At 37.8% G+C, this 12,690-nt stretch overlaps 1 protein-coding gene across 1 annotated transcript in view; it reads right to left on the bottom strand.

Annotated features, from left to right (window-relative positions):
• The window catches only part of Mei4 (meiotic double-stranded break formation protein 4), a 154,434-nt gene extending 141,958 nt beyond the window's left edge, over positions 1–12,476 (bottom strand). Inside the window, exon 1 of the mRNA XM_021208107.1 lies at positions 12,257–12,476. The gene's annotated coding sequence lies outside the window, so the exon portion shown is untranslated. The remainder of the gene's footprint in view (positions 1–12,256) is intronic.
• Positions 12,477–12,690: the final 214 nt, after the last annotated feature.

The following is a 12,690-nucleotide window of genomic DNA, read 5'->3' as shown; positions in this document are numbered from 1 at the left end:
CTACCAAGTGAGTTCCAGGACAGCCAGGGCTATACACAGAAACCCTGCCTCGAAAAAAACAAAACAAAACAAAACAACAACAACAAAAAAAGTCCACAGAGTACACCCTTTTCAACCTTTTTGAAACTTTGGTTACTTTTATATGTCTGTGTGTGATGTATGCGTGTCAGTCCAGGCACACACATGCCATGGCACACTTGTGAGGTCATAGGAAAACACTGTGGAGTCAGTTTGCTCCTTCTACCTTTAAGTGCTTTCTGGGGATAGAACTCAGGTCATCGGGGTCAGGCAACAACCAGCTGAAGCATTTTACAGCAGCCAGAATGTTCTTACTGGAGCAACTGTTAAGATTTCAGAACCTGACACATGCCTATATTCCTAGCACTGTGGAAGTGGAGACAGGAAGAAGTGGGACCTGCTGGCCAGCTAGTCTAGTCAAACTAGCAAACTCAAGGTTCACTAAATCATCCTATCTTCAAATGCATACATACATGCATACATACATACATACATACATACATACACAAAATAATAAAAGCTGGTCTGTGACTGAAGAAGAACCCTGGTCTCTACATGCATCTGCACCTATGTCCATCCCCCCACATATACATACACATATATGTATACATATATGTAAGATATATGATATATATATATATATGCTCACAAATTTAATACTTAATATCCATTTGTCTTTTAAAACCAGCAATATTTTAAAGCAAGCGATGGTTTATTGCACTATGATTTCTTTTGACAGGGTACATCTTTTCAAATTTATCGCCAAGTTCACCTCATTTGAGCTTATCACACAGATATGCTCAATGGGTGATATAGTGAATCCTTTTCTATTTAACACTGCTTAATTGATTGACAAGCAACTCTCGTAACTGTGATGTTAAAGTTACTTTTGTGAAGCAACAAGAGATCCTAATAACTAGGATGTGTCTTTCCTAACAAAGATGAGTTAGACAGAACTTAATAAAATATCTGTTTTACAATAAACTTCATGATTTGCAACACTGTTCATCTGTTTTTAGATAGTACTTATTCTAAATCAACAAAAGACATTGCATGCATACAGCAATCCCCAAAGCAATAAAATATTGAGAGAGAGAGAGAGAGAGAGAGAGAGAGAGAGAGAGAGAGAGAGAGAGAGAGAAACAGTGTTGGAATGATGGCTCTGTAATTAAGAGCACTTTCTTCTCTTTCAGAAGCCCAGAGTTACAGTTCCCAACACCCACACTGGGCAGCTCTCACCCTACCATAACTGCAGCTCCAAGAGACTCAGTGTTCTCCTTGCCTCCAAGGGCCTTTACATAAATACATAAGTACACATATACGTTTTAAAATCTCTTTTTAAAAAAAGACCAATTTCAGACATGCAAACATGTTTGGCTATTGTAGGAAAACTGTAGTATAAAGATAGGGATAAAATGCTATTCACTAGAAACACTAAAGATTGCCAGAAAAACACCAGAAATGAGGAGAGATATGTGTTACAGAGTCCTTCACATAACACTCCTAAGGAACCAAACTCAGCCACTTAACAGTTAGTTACCATCATCATGAGAAAATAAGTACCTTCTTTAAAAAAAATACATAACTTAATTAACAAAGCCAACTGTTACTTTCAAATATTTTCTTTAGGGCTGGAGAGATGACTCAGTGGTTAAGAGCACTGACTGTTCTTCCAAAGGTCCTGAGTTCAAATCCCAGTAACCACATGGTGGCTCACAACCATCTGTAATGGGATCTGATGCCCTCGTCTGATGTGTCTGAAGACAGCTACAGTGTACTCATATAAATAAAATAAGGACAAATTGATTTCTAAAAGTTCTTTAATTTTTTATTTCTGTGCACGTGTGTATGTTTGGGTGGGCATACATCATGTGTTTGTGGTGCTAAGGATGAGGCTCAGATCCTCTCAAAGAGTATGCATGTGGTCTTAAACATTGACTTAACTCTCCAGTCCTCCAATGAATTATTAACAAGCACGAGTCAGGGACAAGTATTTTATGTATGTATTTTAACAACAGAAAACAAGAGAAAGTGATCTAGAAAGTCTGCCAATCCTTTCAGATAGTGGCTCATGCCTAACTTAATTTTCCATTACCAAGTTGTTATTCTGAACAAAATGACCTATTATAGAGAGAAAAATAGTAATACACTTCACTTAAATAATAATAAATTTTTCCCTTAGAAAAAAAACACTGATATATCTCTTGATGTTTATTTCCGCAATGGGAAATACAACAATTTTAGAAAAGGACAGCATGATTTAAAAAAAAAAAAAAAGAAGAAGAATAAGAAAAGAGTTTTGGAGCTGGGTGCCTATAACTCAGTTGTACACTCTCTCCTTAGCATATGTAACGCTGTGTGTTAAACCCCCGCCACCACCAAAAGAAAAAATGTAAAATAAAAGAGGAGAAAAATAAAGGTTATAATGAATGACAGTTTTTATGATATAAGGCACTTGAAATAATGCCCATCAACAAAACTGATTCTTCCAATAACCCAGATGTAAAAGAAACACAAAAAATAACCTGCCCAAAATCACACAGTAGGAAATAAGAATAACAATATGAATCCAGAACCTTTAATCTTTCTATACTGGCTGCCAAGTGAACACTGTAAATTAGCATTTGTGGCACTCACGCATATTTCAGGTATAATGAGACATAACACCAAAATCATGCTATGTACCATGACTTCCTAAGAGCATCATATCAGAAGGATGATCCAGTCTGTCACCCAATGACAGAATCAGAAATCCAGCCCAGCTACAGAGACTTGAACAATATTGAAATTTTGATTACCTAAGTATCCACTCTTGGAAATCCCTATGCTCTGTACTCTGATTATTATTCCCACGTCTGCCCTTGATGGTAAAACAGCATAAAGTTCGCTTTCCTAAATCACTCTCCAAGGATTTGAAAAGAGCAATCAAGCACTCCCTCTGCAGATTCCACACCTATCTCTCCCAGCAACACAGCTCCGTTCATCAGGCCTGCCTCCTCTGAAGATTCTCTGATTTGGAAGAAGCCTCTCTCATGGTATCCAGTACCAAACCTACAATTTAGTGAGGAATAGAATCAGTTAAAACTCCTGAACTTTTTCTTAGTTCCATCCAAGAGGATATTAAGTTATAGGTCAGTTCTGGGTAATAGTTTGGGAAGTAAAGAAACATAAGATTGGGAAAATGGGACCTTGAAGGTCAGTTGGCCTTCTGAGCAGATGAGTGATCAATCTATGTAGTACCTGAAGAAGTTTATTCGACTTGGTAAGAGACATTGGAGAGAATGGTGACACAAGAAAGAAAAGGAATCTAGGAGAGTGTGATGGTTTGTATATTCTTAGACCAGGGAGTGGCACCATTTGGAGGTGTGGCCTTGTTGGAATAGGTGTGACCTGGCTGGAGTAGGTGTGTCACTGTGGGTGTGGGCATAAGATCCTCACTCTGGTTTTCTGGAAGTCAGTCTTCCACTAGCAGTCTTTGGATGAAGACATAGAACTCTCAGCTCCTCCTGCATTATGCCTGCCTGGATGCTGCCATGCTCCCACCTTGATAGTAAGGCACTGAACCTCTGAACTTGTAAGCCAGCCCCAATTAAATGTTATTTTTTATAAGACTTGCTGTGGTCATGGTGTCTGTTCACAGCAGTAAAACCCTAACTAAGACAGAGAGTCACGGTCAAACAGCACAACTGTACACAAAGGAGGCCAGAAGCTCAAAAGGTTGTAACCAGGTTAGACAGGAGGAAGGAAAGAAGGCTCAAATGTGACTCCAACATCAGGTCCATAACGTGACAGACCTCAGTCAGAAACACAAACTAAAAGGATCTGAAAGTAAAAAGAGTTTAGAACAATAAGGATAAAATATACACCCACAAAACCTAGGTTTTTAATTTTATAATTGTTTCCTTAATCCTTTACTGAACCTAAAGCTATTATCCATGAGTAGAAAAATGGGAGGCTGACATATGATTTGATTCTATGCAACAGGCTGGCAAACCTGTTTTTTTTGCCTAGTATTGACCATTCTTTTAACAGTGACCTTCAATGAAGGACCAGTTGTTCCATATGCTATCTGCCTTGTGCCTACTGGTATTCACATATTCACTATATATATATATATATATATATATATATAAAATGATATACTAGGATATACATATATATGTATATCCTAGTTGCAATAGATATTATTAATCATCAGATTAATGGATGAAAGTCATGAATGTTTTAAAAAGATAAAACTTGCATAATAATGGATTATTTAAGATATAGCTATCAGACAAATACAGTTCTGAGAAGCAGTAATCTTTTCTTAACTATGTTAAATATTCTATGCACTGTTATAGAAAAGCAGAATATTAAACAGTTTTATATTGTCAGTAAGCAATAGCAGACACTAGAGACACAAGTGTCCCTTCCTTCTGGGCTTTTAATCTGAAGAGGAGACAATAGAATTAGTAGAATAAAAAATAAACAAATTACAAGCAGAAAATGGATGATAAGCCTTGGTCAGGTATGCTATTAGTGAAGAAGGAGTAGTATGTTTATCCTGCCATTGTTCTGAGAAGGATTAAACATCATCACTGTGGGGTGTGAAATAAGGTTTTGTGGGGTTTTTCATGTTGCAATGACAGGTGTTCCTGTAAGCAGAAGGAAGATATATGAAAAGAAATTCATTTCCTACCATACTAAAGATAAAGAATGTTACATCTCTCTCACCAATCATCAAAATTAGTTTCTAATAGGCTGTTCTATTATTCTATTAATTACAACTAAACTAAAGCATGTGTTAAATATAAGAGGGTTTATTGTCCAGAGTTCTGCCGAGGTGAAAGCAATCTAATCAGAAATGAAATAAGGAATGAATTTGCTGAATAAATAAGAAGGCAGAATTGGAAGAGCTGAGAAATATCTGAGAGGCCTATTAAAAATAAATTGGACTTTCGTTATAAAGACCAACTAAATTTAATGTTTAATTTAAAGATTCACTTCTAAATATTTCCTTGAAGTCATTTTGATGTTCAAGCAAAAAGGGGATACGTTTGTATGTATTGTGTTAATTTTACAAGACATCAGGGCAGAGAATTAATGTTCAGAGAAAAAGTGAAGTCCAAAAAATAAATAAACAGACACAGGATACAATATACAAAACAGATACAACATACAATATAGATGTGTTGTGACATTTACTATAAAACACTTAAATGTAAGTAAAATATAGTAAAATATTTGAAATAATGTCCCCTAAAATAATAAACATAAATAGTATACTTTTGATATTTTGAGTAAAAACAAATAAAAATTTATTAATCGGTACTGCAATTTTTAAGATAGATTATCCCATCAATTGAAAGTCTTTAATTATAGGCAATAAGTGATTATGAAATAAATTGAATAAGTTAAATTTAATTAATTATTAAATAAATTAAAGTGACTATTCATATCATGTGTGGTGTTTGCCTATGGACAGCTAAGGAGTGACCTGCACAGGTCTACAGTCTATCACATCCATGGAGATAAGGGAGAAGGCGAAGTTGCTACTTTTCCTATTTATCTTCCAGGTAAAGTTATCCTGCCCATCAAGGCTCAATCTAGCATGATCAGGCAACATGTCTGCTTAGGGACTCTGCCTAGGCACCGCAATGTCAGACGGAGGTGGCAAATACTGTCAAAAGAACAGAGCGGCATCTAAACAAGACTTCCTCCAAGAAGCCTCAATGAAGAGGTCAGAGACCGTCAGGAAGGAGCGCGAGTACATTCCACCAGTCAGGTAGATAACAGGTGAGGATGCAAACACTAGTGAGTGCTCTACTGAAGAAGGTGGTCACCCATAGAAGGGTATGATAGAATTCTGGTAGGCAACCTCAACTTGTGACGACAAAAGTTAAATGAGTCACATTCCAGGACCATTTTGATCCTGAGATGCTAAAAGCAGATCCTAGAAGCAGGTAGGTGGCTAGGTGGCTAGAGGTTAGAGCAGTCATCACCTCATGGTCTGAGTTCGATCTTTAGAACCCACGTGGCACAAGAAGAGAACTGACCTCTTGTGATGTCCACACATGCACCATGGCTCATGAGCACACCCGAGTGTGTGTGTGTGTGCGCGCGCACGCGCGCGCGCGCGCGCGCGCGCACACACACACACACACACACACACACACACAGATCAATTAATTATAACAGAATCAGTGACTTTGGTTAAACTAATTATGCTTTGACAAACAATATGTATCTCTGTAAAATGTTAGTCCTTTAAGAAAACCAAGGGTCAATAGAAAAGCTGATGGGATCCCAATCTGAGTAATGTGAGTACAGTTATTAGAGACCATTTCTAAACTTGGGGCAACTAACAAGATAACACAGTGACCCAGGATCTTGTAATCATAGCAACACAAAAGAGGCATCCCTCCATTATCAAAGCCTAAAGGCATGTGAGGAAAAAGATCAGTTAGGAGAACTGCAAGAGAAAGTTGAGTAAGAGTAGGACTCTGATGGGGTTCTGGATCAACCTAAGGCATGTAGGAGGAAGCAGGAATCCACAGGATGGAAAGGTCTAAGGGTCTCCAAGAACTGGCACGGTATCTGGAGGGACAAGAGGAAGACAAGCATCACAGATGCTAACACAGCCATAGAGAACAGAGGGCAGTCTAGCCAAACCCAATACTGAGAGCAGGGCTCAAACACATTTTCTGAGGAGTCTTCCAACGACACAATTTTCATTTGTACTAGTAGAGAGTCACGAACCTAAAGTTTCTTCCTGTCATTTTTTTAGCTACCTTTTTTTTTCTTCACTCGTCTTCCTCAAATTTATTCTTTGAAGTACTCAAAGGAAATATCTGTTCTATTCAAAGCGGTAGTATTTTAGAGTCCTATCACAGAACCTGGAAATCAACCTGGCCTACCTAGGTTAATTTTCAACCAGATAACCTTGCTAGTTATTGCTTTGTTCAACAAATACACCAGGTTAACTCTTACCTATCAGACACTATGCTATAAATGAAGATATAATAGTCAATAAAATAGTCCATCTCTGCCTTTCTGAAGTATTCAGCTATCAATCATGCTTACCTGTAGTACTTCTTATTCACTAGGAAATCTCAGAGGTGCTGTAAATCAGACATTAGAAAACCGTGGCTCACATGTCAAATGAGGGCATCCTGTCTTTATAAAACATGAAACCAAAGAAACATAAAATAAAGTGGCCATATTCATTCGATTATGAATAGTTGCTTTTGCATTAGAACCTCAGAGCTATAAAGGGGCAATATAAATAGTGTAGCCTACAAAGCCTTAAATTGTGACTCTCTGGCAGCATATGAAACGTTTGACAGCCTTTGCTCTAAATAAAATCCAGTGTTTTAATCTGATTTATTTATATTGACATAGGTTGATATGCTATAACACACACACACACACACACACACACACACACACACCTGGGTGCCCTGGTTGAAAACCATATCACAAGGAGAGCTGGCCCTTTTCAGCTGTTGTTCTTTTATTTTCATTTATATTTCCATTGCTAAAACCAGTAACAAAAAAGCCACATGGATAATACGGACAACTAAAGGTGTTAGTCTCTTCAAGTAATGACAACATTTTGTTATAATTTATCTAGTCTTCATGAATCACCTTCTTCTGCATTAAAGAGGAGCCCCTTTTAAGAAAGATCTTTTTTCTGAATCAGGCCAAGCAAAATGTGATGGAGGTGATTTCAGGCTATCTTTTCAATTGAAAAATAAGATTGATTGTAAAAGCACTTAGCCAACATTCAGTGCTGTAATGCCAAATCACAGCAGCCATAGTAACTCTGCTTGCGTGCAGAGTGGATGCTTGTTCTCCAATCATTCGACTCAGAAGGCATTAATATTTAAAACAGGAAAGGGGAAGAAAGATACTTTCATTAGCTGTTACCAAAAATTTCTAATAAGTAGTGACAGGCACTATGCTGTTGTGGCTTCTCCAAAGGATGTTAAGAGACTTAGTCAGTAGAGGCTGTGGCTGATCATCGATTCCCCATTCCCCAAACCTTTCTTTTCCCCTAATTGGAATAACTGTACCATGAATAAAATTAAATGGCCACTAAGTTCATATTTAGTCTTTTTAAAGCAGCAATACCAGGCTTGAAGAAGATCCTTACAAAGTCTTGGTTCTTTAAAGTCTCCCCAACCTACTGGAAAAATATTTTCTAAATGCCCAAGAGTAGAGACTGAGCCCAACACTGTAAAAAGATCCATAAAGAACTTGATGGTAAATGAACAAACATCATCATGGGAAAGGTATGGTTGACATGTTAACAATGATCTATGTTTATCCTATGCGTGAAATTACTCTCCTTGATAGTTATAAGACATATTTCATTCTAATGTGGGTAGATATAATCTACATTTTTTCTATTACATATCAGAACTGCACTTTGTCATGTTATCTAATTAGTTATTTGATATATATTATACCTCCATAGTTAGTAAATGTCATTGAATACAATCTACCTGACTACTAACACAAGATAGGTAGTTAAGACTATTAAGTAACTGATATACAAGGACATGGACAGATAAAGCAAACTAGATCCTTAGCTAGATCATGAGAAAACTGCAATTATTCTGTGATATGCATCTCAAAAAAATATCAGCCAGTATCTTTCTGTCCTATATACCATACGCAATGTTCCAAAATTGCATATCAAATCCTTGTTCCTTCTCCATTAACAATCTCTGCTCTTTAGTTCTTTCAGTCTCTTCCACTGGCTGGGGACCCCCTGAGTTCTTTAGCTATCCTCTAGCTGAGAACATAGCTCAGAGATAGGACACTTTTCCAGTGATCTCAAGGCATTTAGCTCCATCCCTAACACAGAAAACAAAAAATAAGGATAATCTCCAATAGATGCTCTTACAATCTATTTTATTTTTTAAATTATAATGCATTTCTCCCTTCACTTTTCTCCTTCCAATCTCTGCCATAGACCCATCCCCATTCTCCTTCCAATTCATGGCTCCTAACAATTCATGCTTCATTGTTATTACTTGCATTTACATATATGTATATACATATACACATACACATACATATACATATAAATATACACATACACATACATATATGTGGCATATGTATTATATGTAGTGTGTGTGTGTGTGTGTGTGTGTGTGTGTGTGTGTGTGTGCTATGCCCCCAAGCATGATGATAATGGACAAAACCTCTGGACTGTAAGCCTGACCCAATTAAATGTTTTCCTTTCTAGAAGTTGCCATGGCCATGGGGTCTCTTCACAGCAATAAAACCCTAACTAATACACCATCAGACCTGAAAGTCTGTAACTGTTAAAGGAAAAGGTAAGAAATCCACTTTAAGATATGTGCATAGGCAAGGATTTGACAGAAACCAAGTCATTCATGAACTAAGGTCAGCATCTGATAATTAGGTCAGAATGAGATCAGTATTTCAGCACAGATGAGTACAGTTACTAGAGTCAAGCAAGCCTACTGAACCAGAGATAGTTTGGGTAGCTATTTTAGGATTAATATCTAAAGTACACAAAGAACACACATAAAACTAAACAAGCAATTGAATGATGTTACAAATAAGTGGGTTAATGAAGTAAATAAATAATTCTCAAAAGATGGAACACAAATAGTCAACAAACAAACAAAATGTTCAACCTTATTAGGCATCTAAAAATAACAAACCAGAACATTATACAGGCTGATCAGCTTGTATTTATAAATTTATAAACATACATACATACATACAAACATGCATATGTTTGTGTGTGTGCATGTTCATATGTATATGTAACAGCAAGGGAAAATAGGTCACGAGTTTGAGTGAGTACAAAGGAGAGCTGTACATGGTAGGTGATGAAGAGAAAGCAGGGAAATGATGTAATTACGTCATAATCTCAAAAAGTTCTAAAGTCACTGCCAGAATGGTAGCCACTAAAACAACTAATAACAGAAGTGATAGTGAAGGAGTGGACGAAAAGGGACCCTCATACACCTCTGCTCGCATGTAACCTAGTTCAGCCACCATGGAAGTCAGAGTGGAAGGTCCTCCACACTGATCTTCTCTATGACCGAGTTATATCCCTCCTGACTATTTACTTAACTGACTCAACTCAAGTCATAGAAATGCTTGCACAACAGTCTTTATCAAAGCATTCTTCACAATAATCAAATTTTGGACCAATGCAGTGTTCACAACAGATGAAAGGATAAGGAAAATGTGTTACATATACAGAATGAGATTTTTTTTAACCATAAAGAAGAATAAAAACCATGTATTCTTAATGCAAGTTAATGCAACTGAAGATGATCATTTTAAAGCAATTTAGTCAGCATCTGAAAGACAGTGAGTATGTGTTTTTCTTATCCATGGTGGTTCTTAGACTTTATAGAGATACAGTCATGTGTATACATATGACATGAAGCAGAAATAAAACTGTGTAGGACAGCAAAGCATACTAGTGGGAGGGGGCAGGACATGAAAAGAAAGAGTAAAGAGGTATGAAGTGAGTTATGCTTACCATAAAAATGTGTATTTACAAAATCTTTAAAATTATTAGTTTTTTTTAAAGGGGAGTTTTCAATACTCCCACAGTACCTGAGCGTTCTTGCCATTATCACAAGTGACATAATTGACAAATCCTCAATGCTACTTCTTCCCGTTGCTGTAGCTGACATTCTAAACCTATTCTTAAACCACTTAGTGATGCTGCCCTGATTACATCCCAGTATCTAAAAATGTACCTACTTTCTCTTCAACGCATTAACATCTTCTGTCTTTATAACCCTTTAGCGTTCTAAATCTCAACTCCTTCAAAACATTATCCACAATGCAGTCGTTAAGTATGTTTATCTCACTAATGCTTCAAATGATTTGGGTTAATATGCCTATTAAATTGGCGCTGTGACTTTTGGCTTCAAGTATTTCATACAGCAGAACTTAACATATACGTACCACTCATATATATCATATCATGGAAGCTAAAATACACTAGACTTCTAATTTCCTTTAATATAATAAACCATGGGATATATTAATATTATGTTTTTAACAAGACTTCCATAATATTGGTTTCAAATATCTGATTCCAAACATTGCTACTTACATGAAAAAAATTAAAAAAAAAAAAAACTCAGTCTCAAATCTGTGCTCCTGGTCTTCATGTCCAAATTTTATGACTGAATTATAAATTTTGTGATTTACTGACATATACAGACATTGTGTTTAACCTAAGGCCTTCACAGAAGCTGTAAGCTATAACAATGGAAAGTAAAATAGTGGATGTTAATTTGTGAATGTCATTACTGTAGTCACAAGATATAACGAAAAATCACATAGTTCTAAGCAAGAGAAAGTAATATAAACAAACCAAAAATTATCAGAATGAATGTAATGAATTTGATTAAAAAAAAAAATTTGCTAACCGGAAGTAGCCTGATATATTCAGACTTGGTGGTTCACATTTTAATCCCAGCATTTGGAAGTCTGAGGCATGCATATTGCCATCAGTCTTGAGACCAGGAGACAAGGCCGCCCTACTAAGTGAAACCTTGCCTCAAAAATCCGAAAGATACGGAAAGAAAAAAAAAATAATCCAGTTGATGAAGAATCCAAGTTATGAAATTCTTACAATATGAGTATTCTGTGAATATCGACATGCTATTTCTATGGTTCCTGGTGAGACTCTAATCCTCTAACTATGTAATTGCAGACTATAAAGCTATTAAAGTCTTTATTTAATTCAATTCAAATTATTGACTTCCTACTACTTTGGACATTCCAGACTCACCAAACCCTCACTAGCTTCTTCCTCTGTAATGTAGACTCCACTTCTAGCCCTGCTCCTCTGATCTGTTGCGTATCTCACCACAACCTAGTTCTTCGAAGGATGATTCTTATCTCTGCATTATGTACCACCACATGCTTGTCAGATCCTTGAGACAAGAAAACCGCCCCCGCCCCATTTTTAACACCCTCAACACTTTCTGCAGTTTCTCTGGGTGTGTACTTGCTCAATAAAAGATCTGATCAACAAGTGACTAACGTCCCCCCAAAACCATCCTCTTCTCCAGGAAACCTCAGAAACCACCTCTACAGTGAAGCCAGGCTTGCACAGACTCCAAGGTGTAGAACACACCACAGAACACAGGCTTTGCCCACCAAAGTTTCTGAGGCTTCACAGGCGACCTACTTACCAGGTAAAGAAATACCCATCCCCATGCGTGAGGAGACCTACCTCCCTCCGCAAAGGGCGCGACAAGGAACCCCAAGCCACTGCACCTGAAAGCGTGCGCTGCTTGAGGGAATCCAGGGTCCCAGAGTACAGAGAGCAGGCAGATGCTACACAAGCCTAGGGCTCCTGAGAAGGAAGGACGCCCTCAGGCGGCGGGGGAAGCTCCGGAGCCAGTATTCCGGGCCATGCACGTGGATGCAAGCGCAGCCCGCAGGTAGGCGCCAGAGCCCTGAGCGCCACTCCTCCTGGCTTTCTTCCAGTGCCAATCAAGAGGGAGGCCCGCAGAGACTACAAGTCCCAGAAGCCTCTGCGCCACTCGCCTCCAAGGGACTTCGGAGGGGCTCCGGCGGGCTCGGGCAGGCTCGGCGAGAAGCCCGCAGCCGGTTTGGCGGGAATAAGCCGGTGTTTCCTGCATCTTCCTTCCTTCTGCAAAATAG

The sequence above is a fragment of the Mus pahari genome, chromosome 10, assembly GCF_900095145.1.
Source record: "Mus pahari chromosome 10, PAHARI_EIJ_v1.1, whole genome shotgun sequence".
Taxonomy (NCBI): domain Eukaryota; kingdom Metazoa; phylum Chordata; class Mammalia; order Rodentia; family Muridae; genus Mus; species Mus pahari.
Note: the sequence above shows the minus strand (reverse complement) of the source record. Positions and strands in the feature narration are given on the sequence as shown.